The sequence below is a fragment of the Canis lupus genome, chromosome X (assembly GCF_011100685.1).
Source record: "Canis lupus familiaris isolate Mischka breed German Shepherd chromosome X, alternate assembly UU_Cfam_GSD_1.0, whole genome shotgun sequence".
Classification (NCBI taxonomy): domain Eukaryota; kingdom Metazoa; phylum Chordata; class Mammalia; order Carnivora; family Canidae; genus Canis; species Canis lupus.
The window spans coordinates 103,759,396-103,782,159 of record NC_049260.1 but is presented as its reverse complement, the minus strand read 5'-3'; the positions used below and the strand labels follow the sequence as shown (position 1 = coordinate 103,782,159).

The window sequence follows — 22,764 nt, the reverse complement described above, 5'->3', positions numbered from 1 at the left end:
CTCTGTTATTTTACACAGATCAGAAGTGGGATTTCCTTTTTCATAATTTTAAACATGACACCCATAGTTGTTTTAGGATCTGTGTCTCATAATTCCATTAACTGAAATTTCCTGTGTTTCCTTTTGGTCTATTTTTTTTTTTTGCTTGCTCCTGCCCATATGCCTTGTGTGTTTATTTGCCTGGTTATTCTGATCTTCATACTTTAACAATTATTTATAGTAAGAACTTTAGCTACAATGAAGTCACATTCTTCCAGAGAGTATTTCCATTTGCCTCTGTCAGATGGAGTACTGGGGGGATAATTGGGCATACTCTTAGTGGAGGCCACCCTTAAATTTTTACGTTTGGAATTGTCTACATATCAAGGAAGTAGAACCTAAGATGAACTTCTGTGTGAGGGCTGGGCCACATCCTGTACCCTCAGGATGGAGTCTTTTGGGTGCCACCTAATTGAAGGAAGATAGTCATGTTAGACTCTCTAGTTTGTATACATCTCAACCTTTGGTTTATGCTCTTCTTATCCTAAGAGGTTATGTAAATAATGTTCTGATTTGGAAAATATCTAGGTCTCTATTTTCTCTTTATTTTGTTCAGGTAACACCTTATTTCCCTTTCAGCTTTTCAATTCTTTATTTTTCTAAGATTTTATTTATTTATTCATGAGAGACACACAGAGAGAGAGGCAGAGACACAGCAGAGGGAGAAGCAGGCTCCATGCAGGGAGCTGGATGGGGACTCGATCCCGGGACTCCAGGATCATTCCCTGGGCCGAAGGGAGGCTCCCAACTGCTGAGCCACCCAGGTGTCCCAGCTTTTCAAGTCTTTAAAGAAGGTATTCTTCACATTTCATCCAGGTTGCTAAAAGTTTCTTTCAGGGGCCCCTGGCTGGCCCAATTGGTGGAGAGTGTGACTCTTGATCTCGAGGTTGTGAATTCGAGCCCCACATTGGGTGGAGAGATGACTTAAAAAATAAAAATTAAAAAATAGCACTGAATATAAATTAAAATATAGAAGTTTTTTTTTTCCCAAAGGGCAGGCTGATATGAATGACCTAGCCTATCTTAACAAAAATCTGGAAGTTTGCCGTGAATTTTTAGAGGATGGCTTAAGACATTGGTACAGAAGGAATTGCTAATGAAACTACCCAGCCCAACCATGCACTATCTGGTCAGTCTTAGCTTTGCAAGCACCTTCTTCATGCTGAGCCTTGTTTTTCTACTCACTGAAATTATTCTTGAAATATATTCATTAGGAACACTTGGTTCTATTCCATGACTTTATCTGTAATGTATTAGCACAAGTCATTGTGTGGACACATCTGGTTGATTATGCAATGCAGTTGACAAATTCTAGTTTGGTGTGCTCTCTAAATAGCCTGCAGGCTGGTTTTTGGAGGAAGGTGCCTAATTCTGTACTGAGGCTCTGCCCAAAGTGAGACTGTCTGCATTTCCAGTTCTCTTAGCTCTGGTTCAGTTAGCATGGTGAACAACCCAACATGGTTAACATATGAAGCATTTAAGACATTCCTCAGCTTTCGATTAGCAAAGTAGTTGAATATGGGAACCTGGGAGCCACGTAAATTCTTGGTCAAACAAAACCATGTACTTGATTAGGCAAAGCACAGTACCTGCCGGCTAGAAGTTTAACTAGCATCCTAAGAGCATGGGATCTGAAGCTGTGCTTCGAGGGTCAAATATTTACACCAAAAGGAAAGGTTTCTATCTGCAGATCAAGGGATTTTCTACTTTCCCTAATATTCTTTCTCTGGTGTTCTCAAAGAATACTGGGACGCAGATAAAACACTATCAGGCCTGCCTCAACCCAGAGCCCAACAACGGCAACAGCAACACCAGGGCTTTGTAGAAAACGGGGACCAAAAAGAACTTAGCAACTGCCAGACACAGTTGGTGAAGTCAGGGGCAAAGTCCATAGTCAGAAAGTAGGAGCCCTAAAGGGGAAATGCCAGTAATGATGATGATGATGATGATGATGATGATGATGATGAAGAAAATAGAAAAAGCTAATTACTGAGGCCTTATTATAAGGACCCAAGAGGACAAATTAGAATAGCTAACATATACTACCTACTACGTGCCAGGTGTTGTTCAAAGTGTTTTAGAAATATCAAATCAGGGACACCTAGGTGGCTCAGTGGTCGAGCGTCTGCCTTTGACTCAGGTTGTGATCCCGAGGTCCTAGGATTGAGTTTCGCATCAGACTCCCTGCATGGAGCCTGCTTCTCCCTCTGTCTGTGTCTCTCATGAATGAATAAATAAAATCTTTAAAAAAAAAAAAGAAATATCGAATCATTTCATTCCCATAATCATCCCATGAGGTCGGCTCAGAGAGGCTAAGTAAAGAGCTCAAAGTCACAGAGCTGTTAAATGTGGCCCATGTCCTTCACCTTGCCCACAGTACTCCTAGATAGTGAGTTATGCTGAGATCAAGAGAGAAGCTAGCTCTCCATCCACTCCCACCTGGAGAAGGGAGGCTGTAGGTTTGGGGAACACAGGGACAGCAAAGGCAGCTACATTGGCAGCATCTGTCCTACAGGCTCCGAAGGGTGGAAATCAACCAACACACTGTGTGATCAGGGCAGGGAGAGGATTGCAAAAGGAGGATGTACCAGGTACCAGCAGAGAGCGAGTTTTAGTCTTTATTCTCTCTAAGTTGCCTGTGAATGGTGAAGGACAGATCTGAGGCCACTCTTGTCCTGAGCCCTAATTTCACTCCTGGGCAAGGACAAACCGGCCCCATGAAAAGGTTGTCCTTAGCCCTAGAAGGGAAGGTGAGGCGTCCTGCCAGGTCTCTGTCGACATCTAGCGGTCATTGTGGCATAGGACACCCAACGCAGGATGGGCGCGTTTGAGCTGGCTAGTGGAAGAACAGGAGGGCAGAGCAGGGGTTCTTTACTTGGGGATGGAAGGGAAGGGCGAGAGGCTCTGTGAAAGTTACCTCCTCCCCCCTTGAGTCATATGTGAAAGCTATACTGGTGCATTTCCCCGTAGCTGTCATCCGTTCCACCGTGGCTTTTGTGACACTCATAATTTAAGAACCACAGCTGGAGGGTCAGGAAGTGGTGTCCCAGAGAGAAGCTGGCTCTGGCCTGTGGGCCTTCCCACTGGGTCCTCACCCTGATGGGCAGAGAGGCCCCAGCTGGGCCCCAGCATGGCTCTCTCTGTGCACAAAGCGCGGAGCTGGGGGGGAAGTGCGTCGATGGTAATTTTTTTGGTGGCAGTTAGGCCCTCAGAGGACAGGGACAGGCCCTCCCTGACAAAGGCCTCTTAGGGCTGCTCACCTTTCTTTGGCCCTCCAGGCTTGGCCTGGAAACACTTGGAGCTTTTCCTCTGCTCAGCAGCTGGATTCCCTCTCAGCCTCACCTGGTCCCACCCTGTTCTTCTTCCCCAGCTTTGATGTAAGACCTGGGACCCTGCCTTCTCCCTTCTCTGTAGCTGCCACCTCCCACTCTACCCTTTGGATTCCCTTCCACACCCCCAAGCACAACTGCAAAGGGGATCGACTGCAAAGGGGATCGCTGCCACCCCAGCTCCTCCCTCCCTGGGCCCAGATGGCCGGCACATGAGCAACCTGTTGGGAGGGCTTCCCTCAGCACCAGGCAGAGACACATTCAGGACACACACAGCAAGGCTAACCTGCACAGGAGCCACAAGGAGCAAAGAACAGTCCAGAAGTCTCGAAGTTACCATGGCCAGTCTGCACGTTCTGTCTCCCTCTGGATCAGTGAGGACACATGCAGGCCCACTTGAGCTCCTGCCCTCTGCTCTCTTCCTTGAGGGATGGCTCACCATACCTTCCCTGCTTCAGTTTGCTAACTTGAAGGGGAGTTGGGGCCTGGCCAGGATATCCAGACAGGAAGCTAACTGTGTGCCCCGTGTCCAGTGTTCAGTAGTTGTCTCCAGTTTGGATGGAGGAAGACTCAACAGCCCACAAGAATAGACAACCATGACCTTAAAGGCAAGTGTTGATGAAACTGGGAAAGTAATCAGAAGAAGGGAACAGAAAACAGGCATTAGCTTGATGGTTGTCACCTGGAGAAAATTTTTTTAATATTGATGTCAGGGTTTCATACCAAACAGAAAATTAGAATTTTCAGTATGGAGTATAGGCTTTGGTGTTTTGTTTTTGTTTTTTTCAAAAGCTCCCTATGTGATTTGAAGGATCTTCTAGGGGTAAATATATGGCACTAGGTTATAAGATGAACTCAATTCAAAGTGCAAGAAGAGGTCTGATCAGGAAGTTGGTGAGGCCCTGAAGACATTGACCTAGATCCTGAAATACCATGACAGTACAATAGTTGGTGATACAGTTCTGCTGAACTGAAACTTTCATAATACCTGTCCCCTGGTCACCCTAATATAAAACTTTAAGAGGGTCAATGATGAGTGTGATCATTGGGGATGAGAAACCTCCTTGATGTGTGGCATCCTCCAGGGCCATCCTGTTGGCCCACACACCATCCAGTCTCCTGCGTTGTAACTTTACACACAAGGATATCTCTCAGTGTAATGAAGACACAGAAAGTTTTAAATACTAGCAGGACTTTGGGAGTAATTAAAATGGCTGTACATAGACTACCACAGAATAGGACTAAATCACTGTGTTCTTTCCCATCTTATTGCCAAATAATATAAGAATCAATTGTTCACATCTTCCTCATCACATCTGTTTCCAATACCTAAAGTTTAGCCTTTCCTCTATAGCTTCTTCCTGCAGCTTCTACTTTATTCCATCCCAAGCCTACTCTGAGGTGCCTACATCATCCTACTTCCTTTGTAAACAAACACACACACTATTTTACTACCAATCGATGTGCAAAACAATCTTCCTAACACCTCTTCTCAAATCCTCAAGCCACACATGGGCCTCACCATGCTTTGCTCTCACTTTATCAAATACCTACCCCTCACTTCATCTCTGAAACCCACCCCATTCCTCATCCTATATAAAATCATTTTTTAAAGACATAATACCAAGTAAGGTGTAAACTAGATATCCCTACACCTGACATTCAAGCCACTTATAATTTTCAGCATATCTCTCAGCCTCACCCACCGAGCCCCTCAGCTTTTATGATGTCATTTATTTTTAAAACAAACTTTTAATTTCAGAATAGATTTGTATTTACAGGAAAGTTGCAAAGATCATACAGAGAGTTCACATACCCCACACCCAATTTCCTCTATTGTTAGCATCTTATATTAGTGCAGTGCATTTGTCACAATTAAGGAACCACTACTGATATGTCATATTCACTAATGTCCATACTCTCTTTAGATCTCCTTAGTTTTTACCTAATGTCCTTGTTTTAGGGGGTCCAGGATCCCATCCAGGATACAGTTATATTTACTCGTCATGTCTCTTGGGCTCCTCTGAGCTGTGAGCTTCTCAGACTTTGCTTGTTTTTGATGACCTTGATAGTCTTGAAAAATACAGGTCAGATATTTAGTATAATGTCCCTATATTGGAGTTTGTGTGTTTTTATTCTCACGATTAAACTGGCATTATAGGTTTTTGAGGAAGAAGATCACAGAGGTCAAGTGCCATTTTCATCACATCATGTCGAAAGTATATACTGTTAACAGAACTTAGTGTTGAAGTTAACCTTGATTACCTGGGTGACATAGTGTTTTTCAGGCTCCTCTATGATACAGCTACTTTTTTTTCTTTCTTTTATGCTGTACTGTTAGGAAGTAAGTCACCACAATCAGCCCATTTTTACGGAGCGGAGAATTATGCTCTCCCTTCTTGAAAGCTGAGTAGCTACATACATTATTTGGGATTCTTTGCATGGGAGATTTGTCTCTTTTCCTTCACTTAATTATCCAATCATTTATTTATAACAGTGTGGACTCTTGGATATATTTATTTTACATGTTGAATTACAATCAAATACTAGTTTATTTTGTTGGCAAAATTGTTCCCACTTTAGTCATTGGGAGCTCGATCTATTGGCCCCTATGTCCCTTTGACAACTCCCATTGGTGCAATTTTTGGGGAGAACTTTTTTACTTTCTGGCACTGGAAGATGCTCCAGGTTCATCTTGTATATTTCCTGTCCCAGTCTTAGAATCAGGCATTTCTCCAAGGAGTCCTGGTTCCCTTTATTGGAGAATGACATTAAAAACCAAGATTGGGGTCCTAGGTGTATTCATTGCTACAGGACTGCCACTTTATTTTTGAACAAGTAATGTGCAATGTAGGTATCTCTGAACCTGGCCTCAATCCATCCCTGCTACTTCATCTATTCTGTAATCTCATTCCAACATAGACCCCTAAACCTATCCCTTATGTAAAAGCAGTGCTTTCTACTACCAAGTAATATAGCAAACAAACATTCTGATAGTTATAAGAGAATACTCTTTGATTATATGTAAAAATCACTATATTTCACTTTAGTGAACTATAGTCAACTATAGCCAACAAGATGTCTATCCCCATCACTCCTTCTGTGACCGCACCCTATTTGTACTATGTACTGTTTTCTTGATGAAGTAATATGTAAAGTATCCATCCTTAGCATATTCCTTATCCTGACACTTTTTTCAGTGTATCAGCCACTGCTGACTTGACCTCTATCCCTGACCCCCATCCAAAAACTTCTCTTATGTAAAATCAGTATTTTCAATGTTTAATTATATAGAAAACAGACATCCTCCAACCTTCACAAATTTCCAGATCTATCCCATTCCTAACTCTTACCCTGACATTCATATAATAATCATGATAATAGGGGTGCCTGGGTGGCTCAGTCAGGTTAAGCATCTGCCTTCTGCACAGGTCATGATCTCCTGGTCCTGGGATCTAGGCCTGCATTGGGCTCCCTGTTCATTGGGGAGTCTGCTTCTCTTTCTCCCCCTGCCCCTCCCCCACTGCTTGTTCTCTCTCTCTCAAATAGATAGTCTTAAAAATCATGATAATAAAGATGCTGTTTTATGAGCAGCTAGTCTGAAAAATAGACACATATGATACTCAACCTGTCACTGACACTCATGTGATCCCTTACTGCTACTAAGCATTTCAATTATAAATTATTCTTTTTCAATGTCCAAGTAATGTTCAAACAGCCACCCCAATTTCATCCTATCACTGACCCTGATACCATATTTAACTATCCCCAACTATTAGGCACATCCCTGCTCCTTTGTCCCCTGTAGTGCCTGTGATTGTGAGATAAGAAAGTTATATGAGAAAGAGCTATCCTTCATTTTGCATCCCTCCCTAACCATCATCTTGCTTTACATCACCCTTTTTACTACTGGTGATATTATGAACAGAAATCTCTGATCCTTATTCACACCATCGACAGCTGCTGTGTAATTCTTCCATTTTCAGTAAATCCACTACTTTATCTTATCATGTATTCCACCCCTGCCAAAAAAAGAACTTCTGCTATGCTCACCATACACGTGACCATCATTCGTCACTGAGCCTTACATCATACCTGCCAGTCTTCCTAATCTTCACATCCCCCCGAGAACCATGCTGTTCTATGTGTTCTATGAATTCCCCACTTTCCAAAATTACCTAGTAACACAACAGACAGAACTGATTCTTGTGTCCCGGGTGCTGGCTTTACCCTAGCCCCCCACATCATCTGTTAATATAAATAAAATCATAGTTTTAAAAATTAAGTGATGTTTGAAACAAGCATGCCTAACCCTTACCACATATCTGAAACAAAATGATCTACTGTCTGCAAAAATCACTTTTAAAACATTTGCAAGGAAAATGCAAAATAGTCTTCTTCAACCCTGACCTAGTCCCCTTTTCTGACACTCTTCATAGCTATTCATTATCACATCACTGCACTGACAAAAACCCTCAACCTCACCTTATCTCCACTCATAAGCTCATAATGAAATCCTCTATGCTGTACCATATCCTACTTAAAAATTACTATTCTTAATTACTGAGCAATTTGGGAAGTCAGTCTTAATACACAACTAATCCCAGACCTTCACTCTAACTCGGACCCTCTTACCTTGGAATATTATTTGTTTTTAAAAATAAAAATAAATGTGAGAAAGAGAAATCTCTTATTCTGTGAAAAACCCTGGTGTTGTTACCAAGTAATATACATTATAATTCAGAGACTAAATGGGGGATTGTAACACTGGGCCTGTTAAATGAATGGACATGAATAGACAGCTTCACTTATAAAATGGCCACTGGAGTCATTTATCTGTTTCCTGTTATCTGTTGGCACTGGTGATCATCAGTGGATATAATTTAGCTTCATAAATGTGAATCGGGGGAAAAAAGAAAACAGATCATTCTGGGAGAATGAGGTTGGAGGTATTAATGAATGTGGTTCTGTGCGTGTGTGCATATGTGCATGCAAGGGGGGGACAGTGTGTGGGGGAGTTCGCTTTCTTTTTTTATTCTTTTGTGAGATTTTTTTTGCTGTTTTTCATTGTTTTCTTTTAAATTGGAGAAGAGTTGACACAAGATGTTATAGGGGTTTCAAGTGTATGCCTCTTTCTTCCGTCCTCCTTTCTCTTTCTGCCCTCTCCACTCTTGCCTTCCCTGTAATTGCCATTTGTGGTCCTTCCCCCACATCTTCCAAAACCTGGATGCAGAAAGATGTGTGATAGCCACTCCCCACTCCTCCCTTCCCTAGTACCCCAGATGGCCAACACCCAGACAACTCTTATTTTATTTTAAAAGATTTTATTTGTTTATTTGAGAGAGAGAAAGAGATTGAGAGCAGAGAGAGAGGGACGAGCAGACTCCGTGCTGAGCATGGAGCCCTCAACATCAACACCCTGGTTCTGTAGCTCCCAGCTGCACTTTGACTCCATGATAGTCCCTGAACCAAGATCCCAGTGGTCTTTTGCATTCTCCTTTGTTTTCTGGTCTGCTCAGCTTGTTGAGAGATGAAGACCTGAAGATAGAAAGTGCTCCCTTGATTCTGTGTGCCAGTGATCTGAGAGGCTCTCCAGAAAGTGTGACCACCTACCCTCAATTCACTAGGCCTCTGTCTTTCACTCAGGAATGAATTCTGTTGGTTTCATATAAAATTATATCATAAATAAAGTTATAACTTATGTCCAGAGGTCATTCTAGTATACTCCTGGGTCCTGGCCTAACATGAATACTAGTCTGGACCATCATATTCCTTCAGTGATGCCATCCTCATGAAGAAAAGGTAGGTTTGACCACAGTGAGGTTTCCAGAAAATGCCCTTTCTCTAAGTAGGAAACAATGTGGGTGAAAATATATTCAGTCCTAGATGCAGGGAACAGCAAACTCTTTCTGTAAAGGGCCAGATAGTAAATAACTTAAGCTTTGCAGGTCATATATAGTCTCTGTTATAGATTCTTTGTTTTTTTAAAAAACCATTTAAAAAATTTAAAACTATTCTTAGCTTTCAGACCTTATAGATACAGGTCACTGGTCAGATTAATTGGGTAGGCCATGGTTTTCCAACTCCTGTTGAGACAGTCAGTCTTATCTCATAAATCCATAAAGACCACTTTATTTCATGGCCTTTCCATAGTACCAGTATGAGTTTATGATGAATTTACCTTCTCTGACTACCTGAAAAGGGACTATGGAATTGAGTTTTTTATATAGTGTGAGGGAGGAAAAAAGTTTCATTTGTGCACATGGATCCTCAATGGCTCTGAGACCCCTTATCAAAAAGGCAGTCATTTCCCCATAGACTTGAAATGCTACCGCTGTCATATATTACATGCCTTATCCAGATAGCTATGGATTTCTCATCAGTAAGTACAGAGGCTGGAAGACAATGGAAGACCTTCTGGAAAGTGTTGATGGGGGAAAAAAATCAACTCAGAATTCTGTTATCTGTTGAAAATATCCTCCACAAATAAAGGTGAAATAAATGTTTTCAGACAAAATGAAACCAGGATTATTTGTCACCAGTAGACATGTGCTAAGATAAATGCTCTAGGATATTCTACAGGCTGAGGAAGATACCAGATAGGTTACACGGATCTTCAGGAGCTAATAAAGGACATTAGAAATTTTGGGGGCACCTGGGTGACTCAGTTGGTTAAGCATCTGCCTTCAGCTCAGGTCATGATCCTAGGGTCCTGGAATCGAGCCCCACCTAGGGCTCCCTGCTCAGCGGGGAGTCTGCTTCTCCCTCTCCCTCTTCCTCTGCCCCTTCCTCCACTCATACTCTCCTTCTCTGAAATAAATAAATATAATATTTTTTAAAAAAGAAATTTCAATAATTGGGTAAATACCAAAACTGTATTTCTACTTAGTTTCCTTAAAATACATATGAATGATTAAAGCAAAAATTGCAACATTTCATGGGATTTATAATGCATATAGAGGAATTACATGTGACAACTACAGCATAAAGGACATCAGAAAATGGTAAATGGACAATTATTGTTGTAGAGCTTCTCTATTCTGCATGAAGTGGTAAACTTTGGACTCTAGGTACATTATGAAAAGTTAAGGATACATATAATATCATTAATTTTTTATTGTTTGTCCATTTTCTAATTTATTTTTACCCTTTTATTTGTTATCTCTTTTCTTTTACTTTTATTAAGGTTAATTTGCTTTTTTGAGCTCCTTAAGGTGGAAGCTTCAATCGCTGGTTTTAAAACATCCATTTTATAGCTATATATTATAGCTCAATATAGCTCATATTATTTTCATCATTTGCAATTCAAAAATATTTAAAAATTCCATTGTATTTCTTCTTTTTTAACCCATGAGTTACTTGGAAATGGGTTGTCTAATTTGAAAATATTTGGAGATTTTTCATATATCTTTAGTTTTTTAGTTCAATTTATTTTTGTTGTAGTCAAAAAACATATTCTGAATAATTTCAGTCCTTTCAAAATTTGACACTTGTTTTTATTCCTGAGAAATTGGTCTTTACTGGTGATTGTTCCATGTGCATTTAAAGAGAACATGTATTTTTCCATTGCTGTGCAGAGTGTTTATGTAAGTCATTACATTAATTTGGTTGATACTATAACTCAAGCCTCCTCTATTCTTACTGATTTTCTGTCTACTTGCTTATCTAATTACTGGGAGAGGAGTATGAAATTGCCAACTATAATTGTTGATTGGTATGTATCTTCCTTTAGTTCTCTCAATATTTGCTTAATAATTTTGGAAACTCTGTTTTAGTCTAATATGTTTAACAATGCCCTATTTCCTTGATGAATTAATCTTTCATTATTATGAAATATCCTTCTTCCCCTCTGATAATATGTTTTGTCCTGAAATCTACTTCCATGACATTTATATAGCTACTTTAGCTTTATTATGATTAGTGTTTGTATGATAGAACTTTTTCACTTAATTTTAGTCTATGTTCTGCAGATTTAACGTCTATTAAACATCAATCATATGAATGGGTTTTCCTTACTTATCCATATTGGCAGTTTCTGCCTTTTAAATATGATTGGAGTTTAGTCCATTTATATTTATATTCATATGGTTGGGCTCACACTTACCATTTTGCAATCTTGTCTATTAGTCTCATCTGGTCTTTCTTCTGTCTTCTAATTATTTAGGTGCCATTTATTTTTTTTTCATTTTTATTTTTTAAAAGATTTTATTTATTTACTCATGAGAGACACAGAGGGAGAGAGAGAGAGGCAGAGACACAGACAGAGGGAGAAGCAGGCTCCATGCAGGGAGCTCCACGTAGGACTCGATCCCAGGTCTCCAGGATCAGGCTCTGGTCCAAAGGTGGCACTAAACCACTGAGCCACCTGGGCTGCGCTTTAGGTGCTTAAAAAAAAAAAAAAAAAAAAAAAAGATTTTATTTATCATGAGAGACACAGAGTGAGAGGCAGAGACATAGGCAGAGTGAGACACAGGCTCCCTGCTGGGAGCCTGATGGACTCCATCCAAGGACCCCAGGATCATGACCTAAGCCAAAGGCAGACACTCAACCACTGAGCCACCCAGACATCCATAGGTCCCTTTTAACGTACCCTCTTACTCCCTCTCTTGACTTACTAGATATACCACTATCTGTGGTAAATGCTAGAGATTAAAATACAAAACCTTTATGATATTCTACTGTCAAATATTTTACTAGTTTATGCAATAAAGCTATAAGAGGATGTTTCTCTACTCAAATATTCTGGTTTTATTTCCAAACATTTTACTACTACGTGTTTTATGTATGTATGTATTTATATATTTAAAATACTTTATTTATTTGAGAGAGAGAGCACAAGTAGAGGAAGGGGCTGAGGGAGAGGAAGAAGCCGACTCTCTACTGAGTGGGAAGCCACTGGCTCAATCCCAGGACGGGGAGATCATGACCTGAGCTGGAGGCAGACACTTAACTATCTGAGTCCCCCGGGTACCCCATTGTTATTTTTATTTATGTAGTCAATTTCCTTTAAAGAAATTGAGAATATATAAAGCCTGTTTCATAATTTATCTGCATATTTATTTTTTTCCAGAATTCTTCATCTCTTCTTTGTAGTCCAGAGTTTCCATATGTTATCATTAAACTTCAGTGTGAAGCATTTCCTTTAGCATTTATTCTAGAGCAGGTGTGCTGGTGACTAATTCCATCAGCTTCTGTTTGACGTTTTTATTTTGCCTTAACTTTAGAAGGCATTCAGAAATGTAACTGTGTTTTTCCTTATTTCAGTCTTCTTTGTGTTGTTTGGGTTATTTGACCTTCCTCAATCAGAACATTTACCATTTTTACTGAATCTGAAAAATGACTTTTATTTTTGCAAAATTTTTTCTGCCTTCTACTCTTGCCATTTCTCTCTTTTCCTTCATGAACTCAAGGTACATGAATGTTGGTTTGATATTATCTCAAAAGTCATGGAGACTCTTTCCATGGAGACTCATTTATCTTTATGCTTAAGATCAGATGATTATAGTTATGTTTCATCTTCACTGATATTTTTTATGCACTGTTGAACATGGTATTCAGCATCCAGTGAATTTTTCATTTCATATAATCTTTTAATTTTATAATTTCCATTTAGTACTGGTTTTAAGTTTCTATTTGTTAATTTACTTTTGTTTTGCTTCCTTTTTGTTGTCAGACTTTCCTTTAAATCTGCAAATGTATTTGTAATGGCTCTTTTTAAAAAAATATTTTATTTATTTATTCATGAGACACACACACACACACACACACACACACACACACATACACACACAGAGGCAGAGACACAGGCAGGGGGAGAAGCAGGCTCCATGCAGGGAGCCCAATGTGGGACTTGATCCAGAGACTCCAGGATCATACCTTGAGCCAAAGGCAGACACTTAACTGCTGAGCCACCCAGGTGTCTCTAAGAGCTCTTTTCATGTCTGTATTTGTTCATTCAATGTCTTTGGCGATATCTGGGCCAGGTTCTATTGACTAATTTTTCTCTTGGTTATGGGTCACATATTCATGCTTCTATGTACATCTAAAGTTTCAGATTGCATACACACACATATTCCTATAAGCATATAAGGGAATCTTCTTCAGACTTCATAAAGACTAAATTGTAATCTCTGTATCTCATACCATTGATTTGGATGAGTATATCAAGTTTTTGGACTTTTGAGATCAAACCTCTCAGTTTGCTAAGAAAAAGAAAGAGAAAATCAAAGACTGTTTTCTCTACTTTATGATTGCCTACAACCATAAACACATTTGAATTCTAAGAGTGAATATGCACAAAACAAAGGATCTGGAGGTCTTCTAAGCAAACTACTGCTACGATCTACCTCTCAAGAATGAAAGGTAGATTATGTGGTAATTATATCTCAGCAAAGCTGGGAGGAAAAAAGAATATAAAGTAGAACCTACAGATTTTAATTAGACCTGTGTCAAGGATTGAAATTTTGAACACAATAAGAGATGCTTTTGAAATGTACAGAACATAAGAAAAAATGGTCCCAATATAAATTTAATGAAACTGCAATTTATAAAGGATCATTATTGCAAAATGCTGTTTTTCTATAAAAATATACACAGTTCTGTGTGCATGCTGGAATGATTATATGTCCTACCTTTAATAGTCATGTGTCCAAAGTCTTTGAGCAAATTATTATTTAACATAAAATCCAGTTTTCTTGGATTTAATAATATTTCAAATGTCCTTTGCCATAAAAGGCTTGAGAAAAGCATGAAAAAAGGAAAAATTTCAAACCACAAGAAAATACCATATATAGATCATGTCGGTTGAAAGTTATAGGAAAAGAGGGATGCCTGGGTGGCTCAGTGGTTGAGCATCTGCCTTCAGCCCAGGGGGTGATCCTGGGGTCCTGAGATTGAATCCCACATCGGGCTCCCTGCAGGAAGCCTGCTTCTCCCTCTGCCTGTGTCTCTGCCTCTCTCTCTCTGTGTCTTATCTGTGGGTGAGTGTTTGTGTGTTTTAAGCACCTTGTGAGCAAATAAGGAGAGTTTATTAATGAACAGTAGGCTACATTTATTTAATTAAATAATATCAGCTTTCCTGCATAGTTGTACATCTTGTTTACAACATTTAAACAAAGGTACCCATTAAGCTGTCCATAGTGGTTCCCTTGGGATAGCTCAATTGGGACAAGGTGTTTCCATATATCTTCCAGAGATTTGTGTATTCTTTAAGGTTCTTCACAATGTTTATATTATAATTCAATAGCAAATCTGGAACAAATATGTACAGAAAAAATTATTGGTGACAACTTGCTACATTGACCTCCTAAGACCTAAGGAATGTATATGAGCATATACAATAGGATTGAGGATACACCATATTTTACAAGTCTTTCTCTGTTTGAGAGGGCATTACCTGTGAATTCCTGCACTTCTTTATAAATGGCTACTGTACCTGGGCTTATTGTTAAGAAGCATGTCTAATTTTGAGGGGCGTCTGGGTGGCTCAGTCCATTAGGTGGCATGGCTGACTCTTAATTTTGGCTCAGGTCATGATCTCAGAGCCCTGGGATAGAGTTCTATGTCAGGCTCTGCACTCAGCGAAGAGTCTGCTTGTCTCCCTCTCCCTCTGCTTGCTCATGCTCTCTCTGTCTCTCTAAAATAAACAAATAAATCTTTTTTAAAAAAGAAGCATGTCTAATTTTGAGAAATTCTAAACGTAAGAGCCTACTCTTTTAAAACTACCAGTATTTCAAAGAACATTTATTTATTTATTTATTTTTATTTATTTATGACAGTCACAGAGAGAGAGAGAGAGTCAGAGACACAGGCAGAGGGAGAAGCAGGCTCCATGCACCGGGAGCCCGATGTGGGATTCGATCCCGGGCCTCCAGGATCGCACCCTGGGCCAAAGGCAGGCGCCAAACCGCTGCGCCACCCAGGGATCCCTCAAAGAACATTTAATGATGTCCGGAAAGTACTCCAGTTACAATAAGTGCAGAAAATATATTTGAATACCAGAAGTATGAAGGAATTTCAATTTTGTTTTTTAAAAGTTATATAAATAATAGTGAAAAGGAATAGAAGGGAAGGGAGAAGAAATGGGTAGGAAATATCAGAAAGGGAGACAGAACATAAAGACTCCTAACTCTGGGAAACGAACTAGGGGAGGAGGGCAGGGGTTGGGGGTGAATGGGTGACGGGCACTGAGGGGGGCACTTGACGGGATGAGCACTGGGTGTTATTCTGTATTTTGGCAAATTGAACACCAATAAAAATAAATTTATTATTAAAAAATAAAAGTTATTAGTATATTATATAAGCTTGAGGTGAGAATGACTTTTTAACAGTCTTTATTCTTGTTGGGAATGCACTACCTTTATTTTTGACCTTCTGATTTCTCAAAATTTCCACAGTTTGCCTGAAGCAGGTATTCCTTTTGTAAATCTCTTGGATAATAAGGCTCTTCCAACAAGAGAATAAAGAAATTCCAAGTTCTCTAAATATATATGTATATGAATATATGAAAATTGTATCAAATAATGATGAAGATTTTGTTCAAAACTACCTTCAGCATGTGTTCAATTATGTTTAAAGAGAAACAAACACACATTTGAGTATATTTGTATATATCTGTCTATATGTGTACACATGCATAAAAATTATGTATTTTTAATAATGGTAATTGTTACAATAAGAATGCAATTCAACTTCACCCAAACTTCACCCTCTGTGTCCATATGGACATATAACTTGGGCATTTATTATCCAATAAATATATCCAATAACTTGGGCGTATGTTTGTGTATATATGTGTATGCGATGCATATAGAGGTATATCTGATTTTATTGTGCGGCACTCTATTGAGCTTCACACATACTGCATTATTTGTGAATTGAAGGTTTGTGGCAACCCTGCATTGAGCAAATCAGTAGGCACCATTTTTTCCAATAACATTGGCTTACTTCATGTCTCTGTGTCACATTTTAGTAATTCTTGTAATATTTCAAAATTTTTTATTATTATTATCTTTGTTATGGTCGTCTGTGATCAGTGATTCCAATTCATTCAGATGATAGTTAGCATTTTTAGCAATACAGTATTTGTAAATTAAGTTATACACTTGTTTTAGACATAATGCTATTGTACCTATAACAGACTACACTATAATGTAAATATAATTTTTATATGCAGTAGGAAACCAAAAATATTATTTGACTCACTTCATTGTGATATTTGCTTTACTGTGGTGGTCTGGAACTGAACCCACAATATCTCTGAGGTATGCCTGTGTGTGTATACGTATACAAACTGATATTTTGCTTCATAAACAACAATGCATTTACATTAAAATGGAATTATTCATACATCATGTTTTGAATCATATTTTCATTTCTGTTTCCTAGACAGTTTGTCATTATCATGAACAATTTGTGAGACCTAAGTTTTAGTAAATAAACAAATACAAAGGGAAACATTGATGAAAGATTATTGATAACTATAAAAAATGCAAATACTTTCACCTTGAAGCTTTGATAGAATACAAAGACTTGTACTTGATAGAATACACCTGGATCACAGTGTTAAAATGATGTGCACACAGACTTTATTTATTTATTCAGCAATGTAGTCTATTTTTTAAAAGATTTTATTTATTCGTGGGAGACACAGAGATAGGCAGAGAGACAGGCGGAGGGAGAAGAAGGCTCCATGCAAGGAACTTGATGTGGGACTGGCTCCCAGAACTCGAGGATCATGCCTTGAGCCAAAGGCAGATGCTCAACTGCTGAGCCACCCGCTGAGCCACCCAGCCATCCCAGCAATGTAGTCTATTTTTAATAAATAAAATATTAAGATTAAATTTTATTTTATTTTATTTTATTTTAGTTGTTTAGTTTATTCCAGGGTGGGAGAAGGAGAAAGAGAGGGAGAGAGAGAACCTTAAGCAGGCTCCATGCCCAGCACAGAGCTGATTGGGTGCTCAATACTACGACCCTGAGATCATGACCTAAGCCAAAATCAAGAGTTGGATGCCCAACTGAGCCACTCAGGCTCCCCAAGATAACATTTTAAATAAAAATGTAGGTTAAATTTTTTGAGAAGGGGAAAAATCCTATATTTTCTGAGGCACACTTGTGTCGTTGTGATTCAATATTTATTTAAGAACGTATATATAAAGGTGCCTGGGTGGCTCAGTCAGTTAAGTGTCTGCCCTCAGCTCAGGTCATGATCCCAGAGTCCTGGGATGAGCCATGCTGGGCTCCCTGCTCAGTGGGAAGTCTTCTCCCTCCTCCTCCCTCTGCTCCTTCTCTCTTTCTCACTCACTCACTCACTCTCTTTCTCTCTCAAATAGGTAAAATCTTTAAATATATATATATATATATATATATATATATATATATATACACATATATTACATATATGTTAGCATAGTAGAGATTAGAAAATGTAATCTTCAAATCATAACTGAGAGGTGGCATCATAGACATTAAATTTCCAGTTGTTAAATAAGTGTCTTATGATCTAAACATTTCTTCATTGAGATCCTAATATTTTTAGTGAATGTGGCAATCCACAAACACTTTGCTGATGTTTTATTTACAAAAACTCAGGTCTTGAAAATTTTTCATGAAAATATGATCCAAACTAGGACATACACAGATATCTCATTTTAATGTAAGCTTATTGTTGTGTATGAAGCTAAGTATACCTGTTCCTGGGTGTATATTGAAATTAATGCATGACTTCATGGAAACAGAGTTTTTATGTGTATGCTGAGACAAAATCCAAGTGTTTATCAATGGTAATAACAGGTAGTGTTTATGGCAGCACTTTACTCTTGATGGGCATGCAGTTATTTTTTGAATTCTTTGCAAGCATCATGTCTTAGTTACTTTGGAGAAAATGCTATATAACTGATCCCGAAGACATAATCACTGACATGCACTTACACAATAAAGTCATAGGGAAAATACTGAATATACCTGTGTTCCAATGTTAAATGATGAAACCATGAGGCTAAATCATGTCCCCTCTGACTGGTATTTAAACATATTTGAGGATATGGACAATTTTAGGAGTAGCATGCAATCTTGAGAGCCATCCAGATATTTTTCTTGGGGTTCCAGACAACGAATTGCTTCTCCCTAGATACATCAAGGACTAATGCCCTTGCCAGAAAATGGAGGAGGATTCCTAGGGTATTTGGGAAGTGAGCCAGGTCAAAACTTCTATTGGTGCTGAGATTTGCTCTTTTCCAAGCCCTTAGGTGCAACCATTACCCCCTTAGGCCTGGATCCCTGAGGTTTGTTCCCTGATATCCCAAGATAATTTGGTACCAAGAGAAAACACTGGAGATAGAGTGCTGAGTGAAGAAAAAGTAGAAGGGCAGAGACTAGGTAAGTGGAAATTGAGTTCTTGAATGGAAAAGATGCCTGATGAGAGTGCAGATTCAGGCTCCAGTGTGATTGCCAATGGAAATCAAAAGCAAAATCACGAGAGTGTGAGCAGGTTTCTTCAAACTGGGCAAGAAGCAAGGAAGCCATATTTCCTGCCGCCTTTGTCTCTGGTCATATTTTTTTCACACCGGTCGGGCGGGAGAAGAGGGCATGTGGGTAGTCTTAGATAGAATTTCTGGAGCAACACTGCCATCGTGAGGAAATCTCTGGAAAAAGCCCCAAGGCTTCTCTGAAATGACTTTTACTTTGGAAAGGTCCATTCAGTGGGGAGGTTAACTGGCTGGGCCCGGAACTTGGGCTCAGTGCCTCCACCAGAGGCCTCCTTGATCTCTGAATAAAGGTGGGGTTCAGGTGTCAGAGGTGGCTGGTGCGGAGGCAGGGCTGCCAGCAGCAGCCAGGAAGTCAGAGCACAGGAAGTTGTGGGATGGGTTCTTGGTATTCGCCCTGTGTGGGCGGGACCAGAGGAAGCCACTAACAAAGTACTGAGCCTGTGGGTCTTTTCTCCCAGCCTCTCTGAGCACGTGGTGTTCGCTTACTCTGGGATGCTGGACCTTTTTGGTAGCAGAATCTGAGCGGACAGGACAATTCCTGGTGGCTTATAGCACCGCCCAGTGTGCTTGCTGGAGATCTCAGATGCACCCAAATTGGAGCTGGGAGAGTCTGGAGACATATGGAACCACCTAGCCAAGCCAAGAACAGTTAGTACTTCTGCTACAAGGTCAGGCTTTGCACAAACTGATGGGAACCAAAAACAAGTGAAGAAGAATGAAGATGAACCCACATTTCAAAAGTCCTTTTCTGCTGGAGGTGGCATTACCTGTGACCTCGCCTCACTTCATACATGGCTGTTGGAGCAGGTACATTGTAAAGAAGCATAATTGTTTCTAGAAATGTAAAAACAGGTGGCAAAATTTTAAGACATGTTGAAATTCCAAAGAGTATTTGATGATGTTTCTAAAAGCATTCAAGATGCATGGTAGGAAAACTTGTTTTCATGCTTAAAGTAGAAGGGAATTTGACCATTATTTTTAAAAAGTACATATATGTGCAAAGTGAAGAGATAAGAATGCATGGCAATTTTTTAAGTGGTTATTTCTTCTGATCGAGGTACCATTTGTTTTCTACTTTATAATTTCTTAAAATTTGGGGATCCCTGGGTGGCTCAGCGGTTTCGCGCGCCTGCCTTTGGCCCAGGGCGCGATCCTGGAGATCCGGGATCGAGTCCCGCGTGGGGCTCCCAGCATGGAGCCTGCTTTTCCCTCTGCCTGTGTCTCTGCCTCTCTCTCTCTCTGTGTCTCTCATGAATAAATAAATAAAATCTTTTTAAAAAAATTGAATGCTCTGCCAGCAGCAAGAATAACTTTTGTAATTTCTTGTAGTAGAAAGGTTTTCTATGGTAAACATAAAAATATTCTCAAGCACTCAAAAATACATACTGATAGGCAAGTATGCAAATTGCTTAGAGTAGTGCTCAAGACTGTGCAAATCTGTACCCAGTATGCATCTACTATATTTAAAGAGAAGCGTACCTGTGTAACATTTATATATGCATATATATGTATTTTTTTAAAGATTCTATGTATCCATTCATGAGAGACACAGAGAGAGAAAGGCGGAGACACAGGCAGAGGGAGAAGCAGGCTCCATGCAGGGAGCCCGACGTGGGACTCAATCATGGGACTCCAGGATCACGCCTTGGGCCAAAGGCAGACGCTCAACTGCTGAGCCACCCAGGCATCCCTATATATGTATTTTTATATAAAATGCGCATATATGCGAACATTTTAAAAAGCAATATATTCACAACGATGTTCAGTGTTATAGTATACATGCTTTTCAATGTGAAATTCTGTCAGCATATTTATATCCGTATTTACATTTATATGAAAGAAAGCATTAATGAAAAATTAGAGCTGCATGTAAAGGATGTGCATGTATCTATCTAAAAGTTTTCTTAGAGTACACATCTGGGTGACTGAATTTTAGAGACCACAGTTTTAACCTTCATTTATTGAATTGTGTTTTTCTTAGCAGTTTTTAAAAATAATTTTAAGATAAAAAATTTGGTGTAAATTTTGCGAAGTGTAAAAGAAACCCTAATGTTCTGAGAAATGGGTATTTAGTGTCTGTTCCAATATTAGTTTTAGAACATATACATGGCATTATATTAATGATCAGGTAAGGCAAGTCTCAAGATAAGATTATTGAGTGGTGGCATTATAGGCATTTGATGTCCTGTGTATGAATGAAACTAGATTAAGTGCGAACCTAATTAATATTCTTAAGTAATGAGTCAATCAAGTAGTTCTTTGCAAATATTTATTGTCTAAAATCCAGGTCTTGCAAATGTTTCACAATAATTTCAAACTACCAAAGAATTAGAAGTGAAAATTTTGAATCTAAAACGTGAGGACTTCATAAATCCAATTTAAATGAAAATTTATTATAGTTTATTACATGAATACAAAACTGTGTATGTGTGTTGAAAGATTGGAGGTAAATGTGTGAAAGGTTATCAGTGCTCAATACAATATTTTATGACAAGTACTTTTACTTATGGTTTTTTTCTGAATCCTTTGCGCAAGCACTATGTTTTGGTTACATATGAGAAAACACAACAAAACTGATCCCTAACAATTAATGGCATGCACATACGTAATAATAATAATTTAAAAATCACAGGAAGCCTTTGAAAGTCCTAATCACATGCATTGGAATATGGTTGTGTTCCATTGTTAAATGATGAAACTATGAGCAAAATAATGCCCCTTCTGACTGGAATTTATATATGTTCCAGTATATTTGTCACTCCAAGTGGAACATTGTATGGAAATCAGTATGGAAATCAGATTTGCGAGTGCTCTGGACCCTGCTCTTGGGGTTCTAGCCAAATGGTTCCCTCCCACCACACAGGCAAGGCCAGGTGCTCTTGCAGAAAATGGAGGAGGACTTTCAGGGAACCTGGCACTGAGATAAGTCAGGAGCCACGTGGCCTGGTGCGGGAGATTTGCTCTTCTCCAGGCCCTTATTCCCATCATTTTCTTTACTCCCTTAGCCCTGGATCCCTAGGAATTAACCAACTGAAGCAAATAACATGGGAAAATGTTGGGGATCAAAGCTGAGTGAAGAGCAGACCTACAAAGCCTTGGTAGAATGGAAATGAAATTCTTGAAAACATGGTTGATGAGGGTAGGTGGTTTAGGTCTCTGATTTTTGAGGTAAACTAGGAGCTAAAGTTTATCTTTTCTAGTAGCTTTCCCCCAAACTGGGCAAATGGCTAGACAACTTTGTTTCCTGACTCCTTTGTTGCTTGGTGGGTTTTTTTTTTTTTTAATGGGGGGGGAGGGGGTGGTTCCCAGGGAGGTGGGTTAATTGGCTTTTCCAGGGCAATACCGCCCCCAAGAGGAAGTAGTTTGACAAAACCCAGTGGTGTTAGAACTGTGGGGACTAGCAGTTAAGAAAGGTTTGGCCTTTTAAGAGGTTGAGTGGACTCTGGCCTTGAGCTGGGCCCCCTCCTTGTCAAATCTGAAGCCACTGGATTCTAGTTGTCCTTGAGGCTGTTCTTGGTGAAGGGCAGCCAAGGGGGATTTGGAGACATTTGCGAAAACATGCCTCAATAGTCAGGAACCCAATGAAGGTGTAAGGTGCCCTCTGACCTTATTGCTGTGCTTGAGCTAAGCAGATAGCTGACAAATCCTGCAGACAAATCCTGCATCGGATAAGTAAACTACCTGTTTGGAGTTAATAGTTTGGCTTGCTCGTATGTTAGACTGGGGAAGCTAGATGTGGGAAGACAACACTCCCTATCTGAAGTTAGAATTGTGGGTGACGTGAGGTAGCCCTAAGCCCTGGAATTCCCCAAACTCAAGAATTCCGTGTTTACGTATTTTGGTTTACATAAAGAGAATATTTGGCCAGGGGATAGAAGCCTAAAGCACCTTTCTGAGTCCCAGGAATT

The 22,764-nt window shown here is 39.5% G+C and overlaps 1 long non-coding RNA gene across 1 annotated transcript in view; it reads left to right on the top strand.

Annotated features, from left to right (window-relative positions):
• LOC119878082 overlaps positions 1-20,438 on the top strand; it is a 119,535-nt gene extending 99,097 nt beyond the window's left edge. Inside the window, exons 3-5 of the long non-coding RNA XR_005386445.1 lie at positions 18,610-18,746; positions 19,315-19,663; positions 20,379-20,438. This is a non-coding gene — a long non-coding RNA (uncharacterized LOC119878082). The remainder of the gene's footprint in view (positions 1-18,609; positions 18,747-19,314; positions 19,664-20,378) is intronic.
• The last annotated feature ends 2,326 nt before the right edge of the window (positions 20,439-22,764 follow it).